General features: G+C 37.5%; 1 protein-coding gene across 12 annotated transcripts in view; it reads right to left on the minus strand.

Moving 5' to 3' along the window:
• PCGF3 (polycomb group ring finger 3) overlaps positions 1–22,255 on the minus strand; it is a 55,338-nt gene that overhangs the window by 24,280 nt on the left and 8,803 nt on the right. For 6 of the 12 annotated variants that reach the window (XM_077172257.1, XM_054652369.2, XM_077172259.1 and 3 more), the window contains one exon: positions 3,917–3,959. The exons of the other annotated variants lie outside the window; for them this stretch is intronic. The gene's annotated coding sequence lies outside the window, so the exon portion shown is untranslated. The remainder of the gene's footprint in view (positions 1–3,916; positions 3,960–22,255) is intronic. 12 annotated transcript variants of the gene reach the window in all.

Genomic DNA, 22,255 nt, shown 5'->3' on the forward strand with positions numbered 1-22,255 from the left:
CTACACAACATCCTAAACATCAAGTCTGACTAAGAATCACACAAGCAATTTTTCTATTTTCCAGACAAATCCAGGTCTCCCTTAAACAACTTCCCTTTGAAAAGGGGATATTTTTTAAAACCTGAATTCCTGATGATCTCTTTCACAGAAACTCATCTTCTCATCTCTCAAACAGTTATGTGCTGAAAAGAAAGCTAAAAATGAATTCACATACCTCCAAAACAAGTAATCTAACCTTAAAAACAAAAACGACACAAATCTCAATACATATTCCCAAGAAACCATGCAGCTTAAAAGCACAGACAAATACCTGGAACACACACTGATCCACTTGTTCTGACCTCAGTCTACTCTTCTTTGAGCAGCTGAATTATATAGAAATCCTAATTTGGAAGAGACCCATGGAATCAAGTCCAAATCCTGTCCTGCACAGGACATCCCTAACGTGTCTCATGTGCCTGAGCATATTGTCTGCACCCTTCTTGAACTCTGTCAGGCTTGGTGCAGTGACCACTTCCCTGGGGAGCCTGTTCCAGTGCTCAACCACCCTCTGAGGGAAGAACCTTTCCCCAATACCCAACTTAAGTCTTCGCTGACATAAGTCATGCCACTCCCTGACACCCTATTACAGGTAACCACCTTACATGAAGGACATGATCTTTTTCTAACCTGAATCATCATATGATCCAATGAATTTACTACCTCTGCCTATCCATGTATTAAGCAAGCTGAAATTCTTACTATATTGACTGATCTCAAGCTGCTGATGACCATTAGAAAATCAGAGACGCTGACTCAATGAAGTTAGCATGAGCACAACATCTAAACCTGGCTGCTGCAAAAAGAAAACACACAGAATTGGGTTGACAATTAAGTCATGCACACCAGCTTGAACCAATAATAAGACATAAGCTTACTTTTCCAAAGTGCAACCTAGGCTGATACCTCCTTGCCTAAAAACATATATATATTTAAAAAAATCAGACCAAAAGCATTATCCCCCAATTGACACTTTTTTTTTTTAACAGAGATTCACTAGACTGTGCAGGATTTAGTAGGCATAACAAAGCTTTAAAACACACAATTTACATTTGCCTTCTTTTGTAATGTGACCCACCACGCACTGTAGAAGACACATGCTCAAGAGCTTCTTGAGCATGGATCACAGGATCACACTCAAATTCATAAGCAAAAGTTTCACAGAAAGCTACCATCCAATATAAAAACAGGTAAATTCAGAGGACAGACCAAATTCTGAACATTTACAGTATCATTTTCCAAATCTAATAGCTCATTTGAATACTGTGAACCTCAGGCCCCCACTGAACCCCCACAGCAGTTAGCAGACAAGAGAAAATACCATACCTTAATTTAGTTTTAAGAAAGTCAAAGCCAAGAAAGCCAAATTTCTGTAAAACATAAATTCTTTAGTTCTTCTTAATTAAATTGTTACTTCTTCTGAGATTTACCCCCTCAAATAGTAACCTTGGACAGCACGCAATCTCAAACTTTAAGAACTGTAGATAACCTTGAAACTTTCAATGCACTGACTGAACTGTGACACTTGATTAAATAAATTTAAAGTCTTGCTCTGTACTTAGTCAACAAATAAACACTGGAGCAAAAACACAGTTCTTCTCTGTGGAAGCACCAGTTGTCAGTTTTTCTGGGTCTAGACTGAAGGCACTTGAGACAGTAATTTGTGTTAGGACTCAAGCGTTTATTATTTCTTATCAGTAAAACAGTCTCATTACTACGAGTTCAGCAGCTTTTCATTAGAAGGCACAAAATGGCTAACCATCTCTTGTTACAAGGTATTTTAAGACTAAACTATCCATTTAAGAACTGACACCCAGATTATTTTCCCTTTTAACCCAGTAACTGATCCCAAAGAGCCTGTAATGCAGACTTTTCTGCCCAATTACAAAATGCTACTCAAACCCATGAAGAAGAAGGAAGAAGCAGCATGAAGAAATCCAGGACGACACCCTGTGCCCTCCATCTTGCTTCGATCCACAACATACTAAAAATCCTAAAACCCAAATTTCTCACCTCGTGATACACCTACACTACTTTCTATAATCTATTTCACACTTTTGTGGATTCTAGTCTATCCTGAAGTCTAGGAAACTTTCTCCATGAATGAGGGTCAAATTCAGTGGTCCCCTGGGGGTCAGGGCACCCCAGAGCAGAGGGAGAAATATTCATGGCGCCCTGGGTTTCCACACTTCTCCCTCAAAACCATGTTGCTGGAATAGTAAGAAGTCACTCCTCAGTTCTTTAATCACAAAATTCTACTCAACTCACTAACCAACCAACCAATCAAAAACAAAACCAACCCACCAAAAAAACCCAAAACAAAAACAAAAAACAAAGCAAAGCAAAGCAAAACAAAAACAAACCCCCCTCCACAAACTAAAAAATCCCCAGAAAACAAAAACCCATCTAAAAAAAGACACACAAAACACCAACCTGAGCCTCAACTGTTTAATTTTTTTTACAGGAAATGTAAAATTCATAAAAAGTGTCCCTTCAACATGTTACACAGATTCATAGGATAATGTTATGGAAATAATGAAGTAACCTCTTCAAGCTTCTCTAATCCAACCTTGCAGTCAAAGCAGGCCCACGTAAATAGAGTTACAGTGGGCTATTCTGGCTTCACTCAGAAAATGTTCAACAATTAAGATTTCACAGCCTCTTTGGGCAGCCTTTTCCAGTGCCTGACCACCCTCACTGGCAAAAAATGTTCCTACTGTCTCACAGGAATCTCCCACATTGTAACTTGGGTACAATGCCTCTCATCCTACAAGTGTGCACCTCCAAGAGCAGTGGAGGCACACCTCATCTTGATTTCTGTCTACAGGTTGTGTAGAAAATAGCAATAACATCTTCCTTAATTCACAGCATCACTTTCTTTAGGAGTTTTGTAAACACTGCATAAAAAAGAGCAACACCAAGATCTTTTTCAATAGCTGAAGAGCCACTCTTCACCCAAGTTGTTAGTACTTCATCCTGGTTATTATTTTGGAGGCAGAACAAATCAGCATTGCACTGCTTTAGAGAAATAGGAAGCCCTCCAAGGTGCTTAAAAAGAATTGAGAGATCCTGTTTAATTAAGCTAAAAGAAGAAAACACACCAATCTTTCTCTTACAAAGACAAAGCCTACTTTTCTAACATATGCCACCACATCTGCTTGAAATGGATGGAAGACCTGGTAGAAGAATTCCATTTTGAAGAGACAGTTTTCTTAACAGCTGCCAAGCAACGAATTATTCAAAAACAACATACCAACAATGGAGAGAGAAGAGAAACTTTCTTTCAGTACTGGAACATGAAACCTCAAAAACCACAGAAAATGTTCCAAACATTCAGCTAACATGAAAAAAAAGATCATTTGCAAAAAGATTAGTATTTCTTCATCTTGGATCTAACTGACATTATTTTAAACCACACTGCTGGCACAGTGTCAACCTCTCACTGTCTGGATGTCTTGCAAAACACCAAAAAGGGAGTGAGGGCATTTACAAAATCTGGACTATATTCCCAATTAAAAAACAAGCAAACAAACGAACCCATACACACACAAAGTCATGAGTGGCTGAAAGTGGACATGAACATTTCAGAAAGTAGACTTGTTTTGTTTGTGCATCACCCTCTTCGTCCACTAAGGCAGTGTTCTCCTAAGATGATCAAGCAAAAAGTTAAGCAACATATTACAGATCTCTCCACTAAAATTGATATGACAAGCCTGCATATCTCAGCACAAGCTTTCACATTGCAGAGAGATGTCAGCACTGAAACTATTATTCATGCAAGATTACAGAGAGGATCAGCACAGGGACTCCTCAGAAGTACAGCCTTATAATTTATATAGAAACCAGTCCAGAATATTTTGGCCTACATGAGGCATACCTCTTAAAACAGCATTTCTTTTCAGAGTCTGCCATCCAGAGACCTGAAAAGACAGAAAAATAGTCTGAAAGTTAAAATCCAAAATTCCTCAAAATACAGCTGGCACAAAGAAATACTCAGCTCACTAAATTCAGCTAAGTATTTAGTTCTCTTAAATTTATTAATTTAAGAGAACAGTGGGGCAGAAGCACTTGTAAGCAAGAAAATGGGGAAAAAATTGATCCTCAGGAAAAATAAAGAAAAATAAGATTTAACACAGTCTCCTTCTAGACCAAGAAAATCGCTCAAAAAAGAAGTTCTAAGAAGTCTTGTTAGCATGTGATGGAAAAATAAAAAGAAATTCATTATCTTCATAAGTGACAGGGAAAATAACCAAATAAATAAGCAGATTTCTTTAACAATGACATATGGACTAGAAAGTCTGGAAGAAAAGAAAACATTTTGAATTGAAGATGGACATTTAGATGAGCAGCCTTCTCAGTTTTCAAGCTATGTTTTCAAGTAATCTGCTCTTTTATCTTAATCTTCCAAAATTCTTTCAAGGAAATAACTAGTATTTCCAGAATCTCTAGCTATTTGCCAGAATAAAATTATATTTTTAAAAATAATAAAAAATAAGATCTTTATTCTTTGGCTAAAAGTGAAACAAGCTCACATGAATAGCTAAGTTTGACAGAAGAAGCAATTTTTCTTATTCATTCACACAGAGAAGATTCAGCTGTTACAGTGACGGGTAAAGAGTACTACTAGTTCCATCTTCCTGCTCCAAAAAATCAAAGGCATAGCCTGTAGTTACTGATTTTGCTGTTATATTCCTAAGGGAATTATGAAAACAATGACAAAACAAGCTGTTAATGATAGCACTTGACAAAAACTTCAGAACAATGCCAATAAAAATCTCTTTGCAGTTCCACTGTGGACATCTTTGACTGAATTCAAAATAAAAAATCACTATTAACAGAAAGCAATGCAGAGTTGCAGAAGATGCTCTTTTGTTGGAATCCACAAAAAAGATCCCCATTGAGGACACAAAGCCTCTCATACAATAGAATAAACTCCACAAGATTTTGTTATTTAAAAGACCTATTTTTCCAGCAAAATGTGGAGAGCAGTCACTCTGCTTCTAAAGAAACCAGCTCAGAAGCTTATCACAACTCCAAAAGCACATCACAACATGAACTTGAGTAACCAGTCTTCCAAAAGGCCTTGTCACACATCTTCCCTTGCTACTGCTGGAAGAGGACAAGGTTACACTTTGCTTCATTGAAAAAGGAAGTGGCACTCAATCTGTGAGGAAAAAAAACCAACCAAATTGGTCCTAAATCATCACTATATTCTTCCAGTTCTAGTTACAGGGTGCTAGTGATGCACTATGAAAGCTATCAACAGGGAAATTCAGTTCATTTTTAGATTTAGATGGTTGCTGGAGACTGGGCAAGTGGATCATTGTACTGATCTTGTAGTAAGCTAGAAGTGAGCACTAATATTTTCTTTAATGATTTTTTAAGTGCTGGGATTGCTATTAACAACTTGTCAGATTATCAAACTAACTGTAGTTTGTACCACCTAGCTTTGTGGTACAACAAGACGGGAAGTTATTCTTACCAGGTACAAATTCAGAAATGAAGAGAATGGCAGATTTACAAACCATTACAACTTTGCTCTATTTTAACAGAACAAGCATACGTATTTTTCTTTCGCTGAAACATAGCACAATAATGTTAATTCATTAAAAACCAGAAAGATAATGCTCACAGTGGGGGAACCCTGAGTAGTAAATAATAACAGTTTAGCTGAATAATTTTGCTGAAAGGTACTAAAGTCATACAGCACCGAAAGCTGAATAACAACTGTACTGGAAGCAAGAGGTGTACCTCAACTCACAAGGACAGTGTATTTAAGGTGAAAGTCACAGCTCTAAGAACAAAGCACTACAACAATAGATCTTTGTTCAGATTCAAAACTAAGTGTGGAAAAGAAGAATTTCAAATCTGATGTTATGATTGTGTGGCTTACATCGGGCATAATCATCTCACTTTTGTGAGATCACAAAAGTCACGCATCTCACTCACTAGTTAAACCTAGATTTTCAATGAGCTGAATTAACCTTCCTATTGCAATCAAAGTTGACCAACAAATATTGATAAATTAACATCTTAACTATTAATTTAAATATTAACATTAAATTATCTAATTCCACAAACTATACTAGCTGAACAGGCCTGGAAACACCTTATTCCATAAAGACAGAATTAAAAAATGGCTCCTGATATTGTGAACACAACCATGTAATAAGAGAACTAATGCAGTTATTAGAACTAAGTCTAATTCACACTGCCATCACAATGCAAGTAAAGTGTTGTATGGTCATGAGGTCAGAGATTATGAAGAGATACAAGCACAGAATTTGTCTTTTTCAACTATAAATAAAACAGTCTGTTTCTCCAATCAGTTGCAATAGAAAGAAGTTGTTAATGACTGAACAAACAGACCTCTGTTCCATAAGGAAATTTATTTTAAAATAATTTATTCAAATAATATGGTGACCCGCAACAAATGAAGAGTAACAGCTAAATAAAATTAATTAAAAAGCCTCACCAGCTTAAAATAAAGTACCTTTCTCTTTTACAAGTTTTTCCACTCTAGGGCAAGATACTTATCAGTCAGACATTTACTTCAAGAGAACTGGAGAAGCAGTCATAGTCCTACTTCCATTTCTAGAAACATCAATACAGCCAGTACAGTATTCTGAAGAAGGATGAGGATATTATCCCAGGTAAGCAACTTAAGGTGCAGGACACGATTTCAACAGACGGACAAAGAAAACAGTATTGTGGTTGCTTTTGCTTCAGATACCAAGGTTTTTTATTTCAACTGTTGTCAGTTGTATGTTGTTGAACTTTTACTTTGAAACAATATATAAGCGATATATAAAAGAACACAGTGACTTCAAACATTAGCAGTGAGAAGTTTGTGCTGGGTTTCGCAAAATGGCGTAACAGAAAATATTTTGTCTTTTAAAATTAGTTTTAAAATACTGTAAGCTCCAATAAAACTCTTTTATGTTGTGTTTGCAAAGCAATGTTTCATAAAAGATACTACTAGAAACAAACCTTTCTGTTGAGCATAAAGTAATAGATTAAATATTTAAATTTGCTGTAGCAAGCTTAGTTATGAGTACATGTGCAGATTTTTATGACTTAATTCAAGAGAATAATTACATGCTAAGGCAGAAAATATATCCACGTACTTTTTTAATATCATGCCAGCAATTTTTCACATCTCAGTGGAATTCCTCGCAAGGGGTTTTTCTCATTCCTGGGAATGTCCTAACACCACCAGATGGCACCAGAACTCTACCTTCAATAAAGCAGTAGCTGTATCTTAATAACTGAGCACAGAAAAAACCAGGATTGCTCTGAAACAGAAAAAAACCACATTCACCATCGTTTTCACAATGGAGACTTCCAGATCCTGCTGTGTCCCTGGAAGCCATCCAGACTCACTTGGTCACCCCAACAGTCAGTTCCTCCCATCTCCCCCTTAGGAGATGCACCTGCCTGTCCATGCTGGTAAGCTTGGCTGGTTTGTCAGTAGCACTCACTCACTTTACTATAGTTGCTGGCACTATAAACTACAGATTCAGCCAAGCACATCACTAAACCATGTCCCTTAATGCCACATCTACACATCTTTTAAACACCTTTAGGGTTCCAATACTGCCCTGGACAGCCTGGTTTGACCACTATTTCAGCACAGAAATATTTCCAAATATCCAGTCTAACCCTCACCTGGCATAGTTTGAGGTCACTTCCTCATCTTATATCACTTGCTTCCTGGGAGAAGAGACTGATCCCTACCTGGGTTCAGCCTCCTCTCAGGTGGAGACTTAGAAGGTCTACCCAAGCCTCCTTTTCTCCAGACAAAACAACCTCATCTCCCCTCAGTGGCTCTTCACAGGACTTGCACTCCAGACCCTTTCACCAGCTCCTTTTCCCTTCTCCATACTTGCTCCAGCACTTCAATGTCCTTCCTGTCATGAGGGGCCCAGAACTGAACAAGAACTCGAGGTGTGGCCTCACCAATGATGAGTACAGGGGAACAATTACTGCCCTGGTCCTACTGACCACACTATTGCTGATACAGGCCAGGATGCCATTGGCCTTCTTAGCCACCTGGACACACTCCTGGCTCATGTTCAGTTGCTGTTGACCAGCATCCCCAGCTCCTTTTCTGCTGGAAAGTTTTTCAACCACTTTGCCCCCAACCTGTAGCACTGCATAGGGTTGTTTTGATCCAAGGGCAGGACATGGCACTGGGCCTTGTTCAGTTTCATATCACTGGCTCAGCCTACCAATCCATCCTGTCCAGATAACCCTGTAGAGCCTTCCTGCCCTCCAGATCAACACTCCCACCCAATTTGGTGTTATCTGCAGGCTGACTGAAGCAGCACTTAATCCCCTAACACAGGTTGTTGATAAAATCATTAAATAGAACCAGCCTCAGTACTGAGCCCTTGGGAACACCACCTGTGACCAATGACTAGATGGATTTCATTCCATTTCCCACCAGTCTCTAGGCCTGGCCATCCAGAGAGCTTTTTACCCAGCAAAGAGCGCACTTGTCTGAGCCCTAAGCAGCCAGTTTCTACAGAATACTGTGGGAAATGATGCCAAAGGCTCCACTAAGGTTCATATAAACAAGATAAGCCCTTCCCTCATACACTAAGTGGGTCACCTTGTCACTGAAGGAGAGCAGGTCAGTCAATCAAGATTAAAAACTAGGTCAGTACAAAGCCTATATAAAAGTTATGAGAATGCATTTACCTTTCGTGAAGTGATTAGGAAGAAAACCACCATGCCTTCCTACTCCAGGCTAACATCCACATCTATTTTGTTTTTACGTATTCCAATACTTCAGAAGGACAAGGTGGATGGGGATGCTGGGACATTTCACTATTCCTTAATAAACTAGGAACTTTCTTTAGCAGGGATAACTTTGTAAGATGCAGAAAAGTCATGGAATTCTTCCCAGTAACTTGTATTATTGCATGCTTGTGTCAGAGGTAACTGCTTCCAAGAACAATGCTTACCAAACACATTCATAAACCCTGAGAACACAACTAAGCAAAAGAGAAGGTGATAGAAGAAAAACTGGAGCAGTACTTAAAGCTCAAAGCTCTAGACTATCACATTTTTCTCCCTGCAATACTCCCTAAGTCTAAGTTTATTTATTTCAAGTCCAGTTTAGAGGAAATCAAAAAAGGAGAAAAAACCCCAGAAAACCTACCAAGGACAAAATCCCCACCTTATTTTGCACACAGCAAGTAAAAACATCCTTGACACAGACATAGTAAAATTCCTAATTTATACAAGAGCATTACTATTGCCAAAGAATACTGGAGAAAATTTTTTACAAACCAAAGCCTATGATCCTAGTTTTAAAGTGACTGTGTGAGTTGGTAACTGAAAAAGCTGTTTAGATTTTAGTTTTGTTTTTTTTTCATCTCTAGTATTGCTTTTGGAACTCAACAAATGAATTAAATGGTTTTTTCTCCCTCCCTACAACCAGCTGGCAACTCAAATAAATTCTTTCTGAACATTTCTGTGGCAAAATTTCCAATACATAGGACGTATTACTTGATCTTCAATACTGCTACCCAAGAGGCTGCTTCATTGATGAGCTTTATGCTAGACAGATTTTTACTCTAGAAGTTCTTACTATTCACCAGCCAATTCCCACTTCACATTCATGATCAAAAGACAAAGAGCTGACAAGTCAACCAAATACAAATAATGGGATTTTAACCAATATATTTGTAATTAAGTTTGCCACGTTATTTTAGAGAACTTGGATCATGATTAATGGTAACATCAGCTATCAGATAATACAAGAAGTCATCAAAAAAGAAAGAAGTGGTATGATAACACCACAAAAACAAAGAAGTAGCGTGATTACAACACTTTCATGAAAACATCCTTGAAAGTGACCATGTAGTACTTATTTCTTTCACCTATTATAAAGAGAACCTGGCTCTTTTTTCGAGAAGACTTGACTAACTGGTTAAAGAGGAACTACTCAAGATACATTCACAATGTTATTAATAGTTGCATTAAGGTGGCTTAAGAAAATTTCACCCCAAAGCAAAACACACTCACTTTTACACACAGTTCATTAATTTCAATGTAAATTAAAAGACAGTACTGATGATAAATTATATGTAAAGTCTGACACAAGTGTTTGAGATAAAGTAGAAGCAACAACCAGGACACTGAAGTTTTAAGTCTACCCATCTACTCTTTATTCACATCACATATTTTCTTTTACGGTACAATGAGAGGCTGATCTATCTGGTACTTCCCCACCAAAGACGTGTCCAGAGTAAATGAAACAGGCCCTGCAGTCAATTGTCAAAACAGCAAAGATGTTCAAAATTTCTGTCTTACATGTCATTAGTGAAAGGCATAATGAAGAAAAGAAGGATTTTATTTAAGACAGGAGAAACAGCAATGAAGTTGAAGTCTAAGTGACTGAGTGACTCAAAACTAGGTCCCACACCCCTTCACACAAATTTTGGTAACATCTTCTGTCATTTCAATCTGAAGAATGAAATGACGAACATAAAACACCACCCCCTCCCAGCTGTCACAGGAATTAACTTCCTTAGAAAATTTGTAAGATATAAATACTATTAAAATGTTAAACATATTAAAAATAATTTCCCACACACAAAGCGATCACCACAAACAACAAGAGCCATTCAATCTCAGTTTGCCAAATATCTCAAAAATCTCATTTACTAGACATGTGTTTAATACCAGGGTTGAATACAATGACATTTTAATATACGGTTTTATTTCAGTATTTTCTCTTATACTTTGCTTAGATTTGGAGTTTTTATTAAAATAATTTACTGCATTAGAATCCTGAACCATGAAGCAAAGGAAGGAAGCTGTTAAATTTAGCTAAAAAATGGTTGCAAAACTGATCCATCAATGTGTTTGCAGCCAAAGAGATAAACAAATACCAAAATCAACAACGTAAGACTTGTTTAAAATTTCAACTGACAACAGATGCTTATAAAGCACTAAAGTAAGGAAGATACATTGAAAATCAAGTAACCATTATTCCTCTAATAAAATCAACCAAAGACAACAAATACCTATTTGTCAGAAAAATGGCAACACTAGAGTGTTATTATACATGGTGTTTACTTTAAAACACATCCACATCTTCACCGACCAATAACATAAGACTTCAAAGAAGAAAGACATAATCCCTGCACTATGATTCATATTTTATTTTCAATAAATATTGAGTTTCATTAGATTCATTGTAGATTTGAATTCATAGATGCCAAGACTTAACAGTATAAAAACTGTGCATGGACAGATGGACAGTACCTTCTGTCCAAACATGTGAAAGGACAGGCTTCAAACATTGACAATATTTACTGCAGCCATAATCAGATAGAGACTAATCCAGAATGTATCATGGGCCAACTTAAATAGTTACAGTCTGCCTTAAATGCAATGTTGTAAGCCACTAAGTAAAGCATCTTTTGAAATAATGTTCAATTCTAGATGAACACAAGGAATAATGACATGAAACTGGACCAAGTATCAGAACACTGTGTGAGTAAAACAATCCCTCTGTCTTTCCTATATTCACCTATCACATCCTGATCTGAGAGGGCTTTATGACTATTACTTACAAGATAAGTAGAAAACTGAAAGAGTTTTTTAAATTAAATATACACTGGAAAGAAACCACATGCGCAAACTATCTAAGAGCTATATTTAGGTGGGCTTTAGAAAAATGTTCCCAAATATCTGTAATACTTCTATACTTCAGATAATGTAGAAATGTAATAAGGCACCTTGTTTGTTTACTTAAAGACAGGGGGAGAGTGAAGCTAACTAAATGATCCAGACAAGTGTTTCAGGCTTTATAGTTTCTCTAAGATGGTGCCTTTGATACAGCAAGGTCACAGCAAACACAGGAAAATAACAATAAAAGTGTTTTTTTCTTCTCAGTATGCCAGCTGCAGAAAAACAAATGCAAACGATGTCATACTCCCAACTCTGACTTGCAGCACAACCATTATTTACCTCCCATAAAGACCACCTGTAACTTCTCCAAATCTTTATTATAGAAGCCCACTACAGAGTTTTGCTGCAGGAGTACATAATGAGGAAAGAAAATGGAACTGCATTTAGAATGTACAAATGCGAATTCAAAAGAGCAGAGAAACAAGCACCCTGCCTCCCTACAGGAAGCCGGAGACAGATTTTGGCATTAGCTGCCTTCAGCTCTAAAGGCAAAAGCAAACACAGTGCAAAGCAATTAAAGATTAAGGTTTTCCTGATGTCAAGCAATGATGATTAAAAATTGTCTTATATTAATATGCATAAAGCACCAATACTAAATCAGAGCTGGCATTTTGAAAGGTTCTGTTTAGGAAGAAGAGCAGTGCGAATGAAAAATAAGAGAGAATGGCAGATTTTTGAAGTAAGGAACGTGTACACACATACACACTAAATGCAACATCCTGGCCTACTTACTTGATTGCTTCCCACCTACCATCACTACTGTCAGCCCCAGTGCATTATTCCCCATATCCTTCCTCCTCCACTTTTTCCACTGCCTCAACATTTCTTAGAGTCAGACAAGGGATAAATACATATTACCATCCACCCAAGACACTGGAAGTATTATTATGGAAGAGATCACATTCCCATCCCATCATAGTCCATCAATAGGAAGCTTTTCAAGTGGCAACAGATGGCAGGCATTTCTTATCAGAAATAAAACATGATAATGAACATGAAGTAATATATTATAAGATAATTTTGTATAGGTACTTTCAGTTTTCTTTCAGTATCAGTATTAACTTAAAAAGTTACAGTAAATGCAGTTGCAGTGCTTTTACTTGAGCTTGTAAGTCACAATACAGATTTCACTGTAAAATGATATCTTATCTTAAAATCAATATTCAAAATTTATTGAAACTAATCCAAAGACTGCTGCTGTTACAAAAGAAAAAGGATTTTAAAAAAAGGGGGCGTGGGGCTGAGTACTGGAGAAAACATTCATCCTAGAGAAGGAAACATCAATTATAAAGACCATGTAATTCCTATAGCTAGCCAAAAATGTACAAAACACAAGATAAATCCAATTCTCAGGGTACTTTCAGATTGGCTAATATTTTTTTCCTATTATTTTACTGAAGTGTATTAGGATACTAGGGTTTGGAGTATTGTTTGTTTATATAGTGGTTCACTATTTTGTCTCCAAGTAGTCATCTCAAAAACAGCATGCCACAGTCAGTATTCCTAAATTGTATTGGTCTTATGTATTAATATCATAAAGCTAGACTGTAAACCTCAATAAAGGGGATAAAAAGGTGATTATAGTCTTCAAGGTTTTCTTGAATGACATTTAAAATAGCAGTAAATATACCAGAAAAATACAGGGATATTTACTATTGTGAATTCCTATAATTTAAACATGCTTTTTCCTTCATCAGGCAGGACGAAGGCAACTGGCTAGCCAGGCAAATTTCAGAAGCAAGATACTGAACTGCATTAGTAAGAGACCCTAATTACTGGGATCAGATTTACAAGCTTTTGACCTAGTACTGAATTTCTGTATTTTGGGAGGAAAAGTGTCTGGGCAGAAGATCTGCAATGAGCAGCAGTGTATCTGGAGACTCAAACTGACAGCCTATGAGGTGGCTCTACTGCATCAGCATAAAAATTTTTAAGTTTTGTTGTACCTGCAGTGCCAGCTGCTAAGGGAAATGTGATTCTTTCATTTTCAGCTCCAGCCTTCTGAATCATTCACTCCTTTTAACCCCTGAGACAAGTAATGCAGTTGGCAGAGCAGGAGTCAGCAGCACAAAACCAGAGAGAAAGAAAGGGCAAAACAAAAAGGTTTTGAAAACAACAAAACACCTTTAAAACTTGGTGTCTTGTACTTGTTTTGGCTGCACTTGTACTCAGTATCACAGAAATCAGGGATGCATACTTAACTATAATGCCAGACTATAAAGAGTCATAGGATAAAGAATTATTCTTCACAACTTTTGTGCTCATCTCTTAATAGGGAGGGCATGGTTTTTAAAACTCATTTGACTGTCACACGCAAACACTTCCAGTTTGTGTTTCAGCCCAGTCACTACCTTGCCCTCAACAGAAACCATTTTGACAGAGTTGCTTTCACTAACAGCAAGTAACGTATCTAATGCAAGTAATGTATTTAATGTATCTATATGAAATCATGTTTTGGTAATGTAAGCCATTTCCATTTCATTCTGTTAAGATTTAGGCAGCTGCAACATAAACAGAGAACTACAACAGGAAAATGAGGAAAACACTGCCTCAAAGCAAATGTTTCATTTGGTAATAGAAAACCTAAAGAATCTTAAGCATTTGTAATATAATCCAACTAGAAATAGTGATTTAATGGTCTCAAAGTTCTAAAATACCACAGTTATTCTTTGCTTTTATTTTGGTGGATTTTTTAAAAATCAAATGGACTTACTACTGTACTTGTGGTTGATTGTACAATACCTGTATGTACACAAAGTCCTATACAGACTAGTAAGGTATACATTTTAATAAAATTTCATTAATGAAACCTTTACTTAGAAAAGCTTTTATAAATTACATTGTCCATAAAATTCCTTCCAAGAATTTTGTGGCACTTTAGATTAGAAAACATGTTTTCTTAACTGACATCTAGCTCGTCTTGATTAGCAGACTTTGGAATTTCACCACTGTACAGTTCAAAGCACCTCCTAATAGAGTCACATTAAGACAGTATCTACCAGACAGGTAGTGCTGTTTCAAAGCTTAGAGATGCTTTGGGAATGACTCAAATCTGTGGATGGTCTTCTGCAGGACTGCTAAATTCACTTATTAACAGGAAGGTTAATGGAGAACTTGAGAATGCTCAAGCAAAGAGGATACACTGCATGGTGAAAACTGAAATTTTTTTGGCAGCAAAACACCACTGCCTTGGCTCCTCAGTCTGTGAAGCCACTTCCTTCAAAACTCTTAATTTAGGTGCTTTCCAGACCCTTCTTCCAATTAAAACATGCTTAATTGTTTAGACCATGAGATGCTCATGACAAGGTCTTGACACAGTCCTAAGAACAAAGTAACAAATACAAGGACACAGAAAAATATTTGTGCAAAACAAATAAAGTTCTCTGCAAGATAGCTTGAATAAAAACATCTGTCTGGCAAGATTTTATCAAACTAAACATTTTCCAACTTCTGACAAAGAAACACTGATTTAATTACATTCAAATTACTCTTTACATTCTGCTATTTCCTTTTTAGTGCTGAGGTCATTTCCAATCAACATCCATTTACAAGCATGGATAAAACTGGGAAGCAGTCTTAGAGTGCCAAAGTTCCCAAAGTCTTAAAATATTATAAAAGCAAAATTGAACTTATTTTCTGTAATGAACACCATTATTACCTTCTCTAAATAAAATCTGCCTCATTATCAGAAATCAAAATCATTGCTAGAGGCCTCCTGGCTTTTGAAGAAAAGACTACTCTTGAGTGCTGTCCCAGATCAAGTCTTGACAAAATGTTATGGAAACATTTGTCATACACTGGAAGAACATATTCCAGCATACTACATGCTGAGATTTTAGAGATGTAAACTACAAGTCATTAAAAAAGCACTTTGTTTCACACAGACCAAGAGATCCTTGACTTCCAGTAATTAAAACTGAGATCAAAACCAGCCCTGAATATCATGAAGAAAAAAATCTTCAGTGAGATTTCACTACCTGATTTCACATCACTTTTTGAATGTTTAATATCCATGCACTTCAGAGAAGTAATTTAAAGTCTTAACCACAGCTGAAACAGACTGTAACATTCATTATGAAGACCTCTGCAGAACAGATGGACAACTCAAAATAACAAATGACTTTCAGCTGTCATTTGAATCTGATGGTGTACGTTTGAACTGATTGCTCCGACTCCATCCAGACAAGAAAACCAGGAGGGCTTGAAAGGTTTACCTTGAAGAAGCAAGAAGCCTTATGGATCTGTGCCATCAGCTCCTCAAAATCTTTAAGCTTTGGTGATATTTGCCTTCCTCATTCTATTTACACATGTATGTTTTAACTTCCACTGTTGAAAAATCCTACTTATACAATAAAAACATCTAGTTATATAAGAAATTAAATGTAATTCTATAACCCCAGAAATCAACCACTTATTAACAAAGACAAGAAAAACGTGTATCCCTAGTAAGTAACTGTATGATAATCTGAGCACTAGGATTTTTTATATCTTTCATCACAGATCTCTATCAGAAACAACAATTTTCTCTATCAATTGTTTCTGAAATAGAGGAAGAAGACAATTCCTCTTGCTATCTATTAAAGGTCCTTAAAAATTCTGGTTTTCAGTCACCTGACTCCACTTACTGGTCCAGGTACACTGGCAGACCAGTAAGAGTAGAGGTTTAAACAGAAATATGTAGTGACAGGCCAGAAGCTACCAGCTGGTAAGAAGCAGGAGGGTACTACAATTCAACTGAAGACACATTTTACCAACAATCACTTTTTCACATTCCCATGTAGATTAACCCCAGATAGCAGCACTTGATGGTTAAATAATCCAAAGATTTGAAAGGCCCCGAGAAACTACATATCCTTTGGTTTAAAAACTTAAGTGACTAAAGCTTTCAACTTCATTGGTCTGCCAAATAATTGCTTCTGTGCTGCTACAACAGCACAATTCTAGCACAAAAATGTTGCTAGAATTGCTCCATAACCTCAAAGTGGTTAGCAGGTATTCTGGAGTCTTTGTGGATTCAAATGTACAGACAGTAAATTACATAAAATTAGCTATCCATGTACCATATAATTCAAATTATAAAGGAGCCTTGCAAAATTGTCCTTTTGTTCCTGAAAGCTTGGGAGGACTCTAAGATGCACTCTGTTCACATGCTTCTCCCATTATTCTGACATTCTGCTCTTTCAGATATAAACTGCAGCAATGATACAACAAACTCAAAGTCTCCTTTGAACTCTTGCTGCAGCAGCTTTCTTACCCCAGACACAATCCTTGTATCTGGCAATGAGAAACAAACAAATTGTTTACATTATTTACTTCATATTAAATACTACAGCAGGAGTTTAACCAATAGAGCACAAAAGCTATTTTTGTTTCCACCTACAGCTGTTCAGTCCTCCATTTCTTTTAGCATTTAATTCCCTCAATTCTTAACTTGAAGTCTTCCGACTTTGGTTTTTGAAAACATTTTCCATCTTTTTTCCTCTCTCAAATGTAATTGTTAAAATGCTTAGTGTATTAAGTGGGGGAAAGAAAGAGGAACAAGGAAAACATTTAGCATGATGGTATTTGTCTTCTCAAGTGACAGTTAAAAGAGACGGGGCACTGTTCCTGGAGATGGCTGAATAACTGCCCATGGGTAGCAGTGAATTTGTTTCCTTGTGTCCTCTGCTTCTGCACACAGCTTTTGCTTTCCCTGTTAAACTGTCATTACCTAAATCCATGAGGTTTTTTTAGAGTACACCCTTAAACCATGTTAAACCATCACAGTCCTTTTTTGCATCAGATACGGGGCACAAAGGCTTCAAGATGACACATTCCATTGGGATGTATTAGACTGAATAGCTGTTAGTTCAGCTGAGTTCAGCTGATAAAACAGCGGCCTCCTGTGCTTGCCTTGGGGCTTGCTTTCCTGACACGTATTAAGAGTCTAGTGCTTGCTAGTGCTTGCTTTTTGCTTTCACTGCTTTCTGTACTGCTGCACTGCTTCTCACCTTCCCGAGTTATGCCTGGGAACACCTTGGTAACACCACATTGATGTAGGACTGGCAGATGGCCAGGGTAGTGCCACTGTGCTGACAGGTTCAACTTTGGTCTGAAGATGAGCTGAAGAGACTCTGATGTGTTCTCCACGGTGGAGGAGTGATCCATGCAGCCCATGTAGAATCCCCCACTAGAGCAGGCAGATGACAACAAGGCTGTGACCTTGTAAGAAACCCATGCTAGAGCAGATTTGCTGTCAGGACCTGTGCTCCACAGGGGGCCCTCACTGGATCAGTTTATGAACAACTGCAACCCATGGCAAGGACACACGTTTGACAATGTTACCCATTAGTGGGGCCCACACTGGAGTAGGGGAAGCAGAGAGTCCTTTGCAGCCCGTGCTGAAGACCATGGTAAGACAGGCGGTGTCCCTGCTGCCCCGGGAAGTCCTACGATGTGGACTCCGCTAACAGTGGGCTCTTAACAGGAAATGCCTTGCAACAAGGCTGGGGACAAGAAGAGGATTTCACTGCAATATTACACCCTATAAACCCAAAAGGATCAGGTGTGAAGATTATATTGGATATATCATTAAATTGTTACAATCCATTATCTGAATTGTATGTTGCAGAAGTAAATATAACAGGAACTACTCAAACCAACAAAGGAGAAGCCTTCCAGAAGTCCAAGCACAGCAGTGACACAACCTGAGCTGGCTTTGGTGCCCAGTAATTGGACTAAATTAATTGCATGCAACACACCTCCTCTCCTGTCCTCAGTGATTACCATAACAGATGGAGCCCAACGTCATAGACTAAATGAAATCAAACAATATATTATGGACATTTTGCAGGGGTGGTCCACAGACTACGGGAATGACATCTGAGTATTTTATCAAAGAGAGGGAAGGGGAATGGTGGTTAATGAGCTTGTACGGAATAGTGTGGGACCTGAGCATGATGAAAATGATATGGAATAAGGGGTGTAATCTGCTGGTTTTGAACAGGACAGAGCTAATTCTCTTTAGAGTGGCTGGTATGGGGCCATGTCTTGGATATATGCTGAACAGTGTTGATGATACAGGCATCTACTTGGCTGCTGGCTGGAGTTAAACCACAAGAGGCTTTTATGTGTTATTTACAAAGACTGGAAGATTTCTCCTTGTTAAATATATGCCAGAATACACTATTAAAAGCTTCCCTTTTTAACAAGGAGACCTACAAATAATTTCAATGATACATTAATCCATTAACAGCTGGGATAAAGCCACACTTGTCAGTCACTGCAAGCAAAATAATATACCAGGAAAAAATCATCACTTATTATTGAGATTGCAAGTGTCATGAAGAAGCATCCACTCCTCCTATTCTAGCAGACCCCTCTTCAGTGTCAACCCCACAGGCCTTGTACTGCACGTATGTTTCTCATGGTTAAGTCTTTTTCATTCAGGTACCACTCATGGCATGTGACGAACTTCCCTTGAAAGACAGCAGATAGCCAGCAGTGAAGGTCCAAAAGCCATTTCCATCAGCCTGAAACTGAGCAGCAGAACTGTCCGAAAAATGTGAGACACTATTCCTCAGCTGCACGAAAACCCCTTAGGCCCATCTGTCCTCTGCAGAATCAAAGGCAATGAATAAGCACTTGTCAGCCCTACAAAGGCAGGGAGAAAACAGTAACCTGGGCAAATCAAACTTAGCAGAACTCTCCTTTTCTCCCTTTGTACCAATGCAAACTGCACTCAAATAACAGCCTTCAATATAAACAGACTAAAAGGAAGGCTGCCAAAATAGAGTGACAAAAACATGTAGGCTTATAGTAGAAGAAGGAATATCTAAGAGGAATTAGGAAAGAAATGGGCACACTGACAGGTAATAAAAAGGAAAGTGAAAAACAACAGTTTGAACAAAGGAGGACTAAGACAGGGCATAAAAACCTCTAGACTCATCCAATAAGCATGAAACCACATCCTTCCAATACAGCAAAACTCTAGCTTTTAAGATCTGAGCTTATTTTGAACATACCACTTTTACCATATTAAATCAAAATAGGAACATAAGAGCAGCTCTAAACTACTAACCCAGCTGCCCTAAGAGGGTTTTTTTAACCTTTACAATTTTTCAGCAATTAGGTGCTGTATCCATTCAGACAGCACAGAGTGTCTTCTACCAAAACACAAAAGACATTCATAACTAGATTTCATCAGCCATGTCTCTCACATTTCATGTATTCTGAATTTTTCTTACTATGTTTGTACTCAGGATTGATCCCATTATGTGAAGGAAAGATTCCGCTCATGCTTGTGGCAGGCTTAATGAAATAATTACAGAGACATGAGCCAGGCATCTCTGAAATTTCTTTACATTGCTATGTGTGCTCATGTAAAACAACAACTACACTTCCAAGTCGGAATGATTTCAGCAATGAGAATTACTCCACTTCCCATTTTAAAATATTCTCAGCAGATCAACATTTGAAAACTTACACTTGTAGAAGAATGATACCTTTAAAGCACTCACATTCTATTTTCATTTCTTTGTCAGCATTAGATCTGGTGTTTTGCATGCATGTAGGAACAAAGGGAAGAAGTAAAATGTCTAGCATATGAAAAGATGCATTATCTTGAATGAAATACTTCACAGAAAAAAATATCTACAGTTATCAAAACCTTTTCTGTTTTGCTGGGTATTGGTTTGAGGTTTTTTGATGGTTTTGTTTCAGTTTGTTGGGTGGTTTGTGGATTTTGGGTTTGTTTTTACATTTCACTGTAGACACTGCAGAAAGAAAAGACTTCCAAAGTTTTACTGTAACAATTCTTTTTTCATTGCATAACTGAATAATGTGTCACAGCTCAAGGAAACCTGATAGTAAATACAGAATATCAATCATTTCAACCATTGCATCAAGTCATTAACAGATAGCTCCTCAAACTCTGACCAAAAAGCAGAGTGACACCATTACACCATCACTATTTTGTCTGTCAGTGTCAATGAAGAACATTGCCCATAGTGAACCATAACACCATTAGAGACTTCAGCACTTACATCTGAATTCTTTGCAGTGACCTAATCACTGCCATGATGTGACACTTGCTGGTTTATTTACAATTGAGAAAATTTTCTTGGCAGTATGCAGGAGCTGAAAGGTCTAAATTACTAAGGCAACGAAATCTCATCTGAGGCTCGTCTCACTTGTGCAAGAGCCTAGACAAACTCACTTCTGCAGTTTTAGAAACTGCTGATTGGAACTGTCCACTCCTCTTGCTGGAGATGACCACCTGGAAGCAAAACCTTCTTAGAGATCAGGTGCTTATTTTAACAGATACTACTACAAATTAATGATGAAGGCAAGTTTCTGGCAATACAGGCTTCATATAGCAGAAGAGCAAGGAGAAACATCAGGGAAAAAGGCAGGTGTAAGAAGAGGTACATCCACCTACCTGCCTGACATAATTCTCAAGTGCTGTTTTAACAGCATACATTATTAAGATCTGCCAAAATGATGGTCTGTATTTCCTTCCCCTAGTCCATCAAGAGTTGTAGTTTAATCAGGAAGGAGTAGCTAAGGAAACACTTGCTAAATTGCCAAATACCAGCTGGTTAACTGAATCCCAGAGAAGGTAAGCAGTTAGTTACCAGTTTTTCTTAAAAGCACCTCAGCACCCGCTGCAACATTAACAAAAGATTCACATAATCCAGGTAGTAGAAGTTTCCCTTTCCAGTCTTGCCTTTTGTCATTTGGCCAGACAGAAACCTGTCTCTCTGGAGTCAGAAATACAGAAAATACATACTTGAGCAGTGCAAAAGTTCAGTTGTTCTTCCTTATCCAGTCCTGGTAATGGTACTCTACAGTTTCTGGAATAGTTTAGTTTTAATCCAAAAAAGAGTTGAAGACATGTTCTGCATTTAGATCTTTGCACGAAACTCCTCAGAATCCCTTATAACAAGACATGATGTCACCTTTTATAGGTAATGGGAAATTGTTAGTGAAAATAAAGACGTCCAAACAGAAACTGAATAACCAGCTACCTCTTGCCAATTTCAAGTAAAAAAGACAGCACTAACAGACAGGTGAAACGAAGTAAAAACACCCATGTGGAAAACTAGTATGAAAGCAGACAAATAATGACTAAAATAATTACTAAAATGGAAATGGTTTTTTTGCTGTGAAGAGTTATGACAGCATTTCAGATGGTCATAATGATTTTCTGATATACTGAAAACTTTTCTAATCCACAGTTTAAGATCAGAAAGCAGCAAAATACAAAGAAAGCACTGGCAAGTCATTGATGAGGTACAGCTTTTTATAATTATCTTTTGCTTAGTCTGTATAAAAAAGGTATCCATCATTAGAAACATCACTGAACTTACAGAATTGACAATTACCATCCAAACAGATAGTCATTACCACCCAAAACTTTTCAGCTGCACATTGATACAAACTGTTAAAAAACTATTGAAATAAACTATTCTCTGAAAAGGCTCAGCTTAAACAGACCCTGACAGTCCATGCAAGGCATAAGTAAATA

Source organism: Agelaius phoeniceus, chromosome Z (genome assembly GCF_051311805.1).
Source record: "Agelaius phoeniceus isolate bAgePho1 chromosome Z, bAgePho1.hap1, whole genome shotgun sequence".
NCBI lineage: Eukaryota > Metazoa > Chordata > Aves > Passeriformes > Icteridae > Agelaius > Agelaius phoeniceus.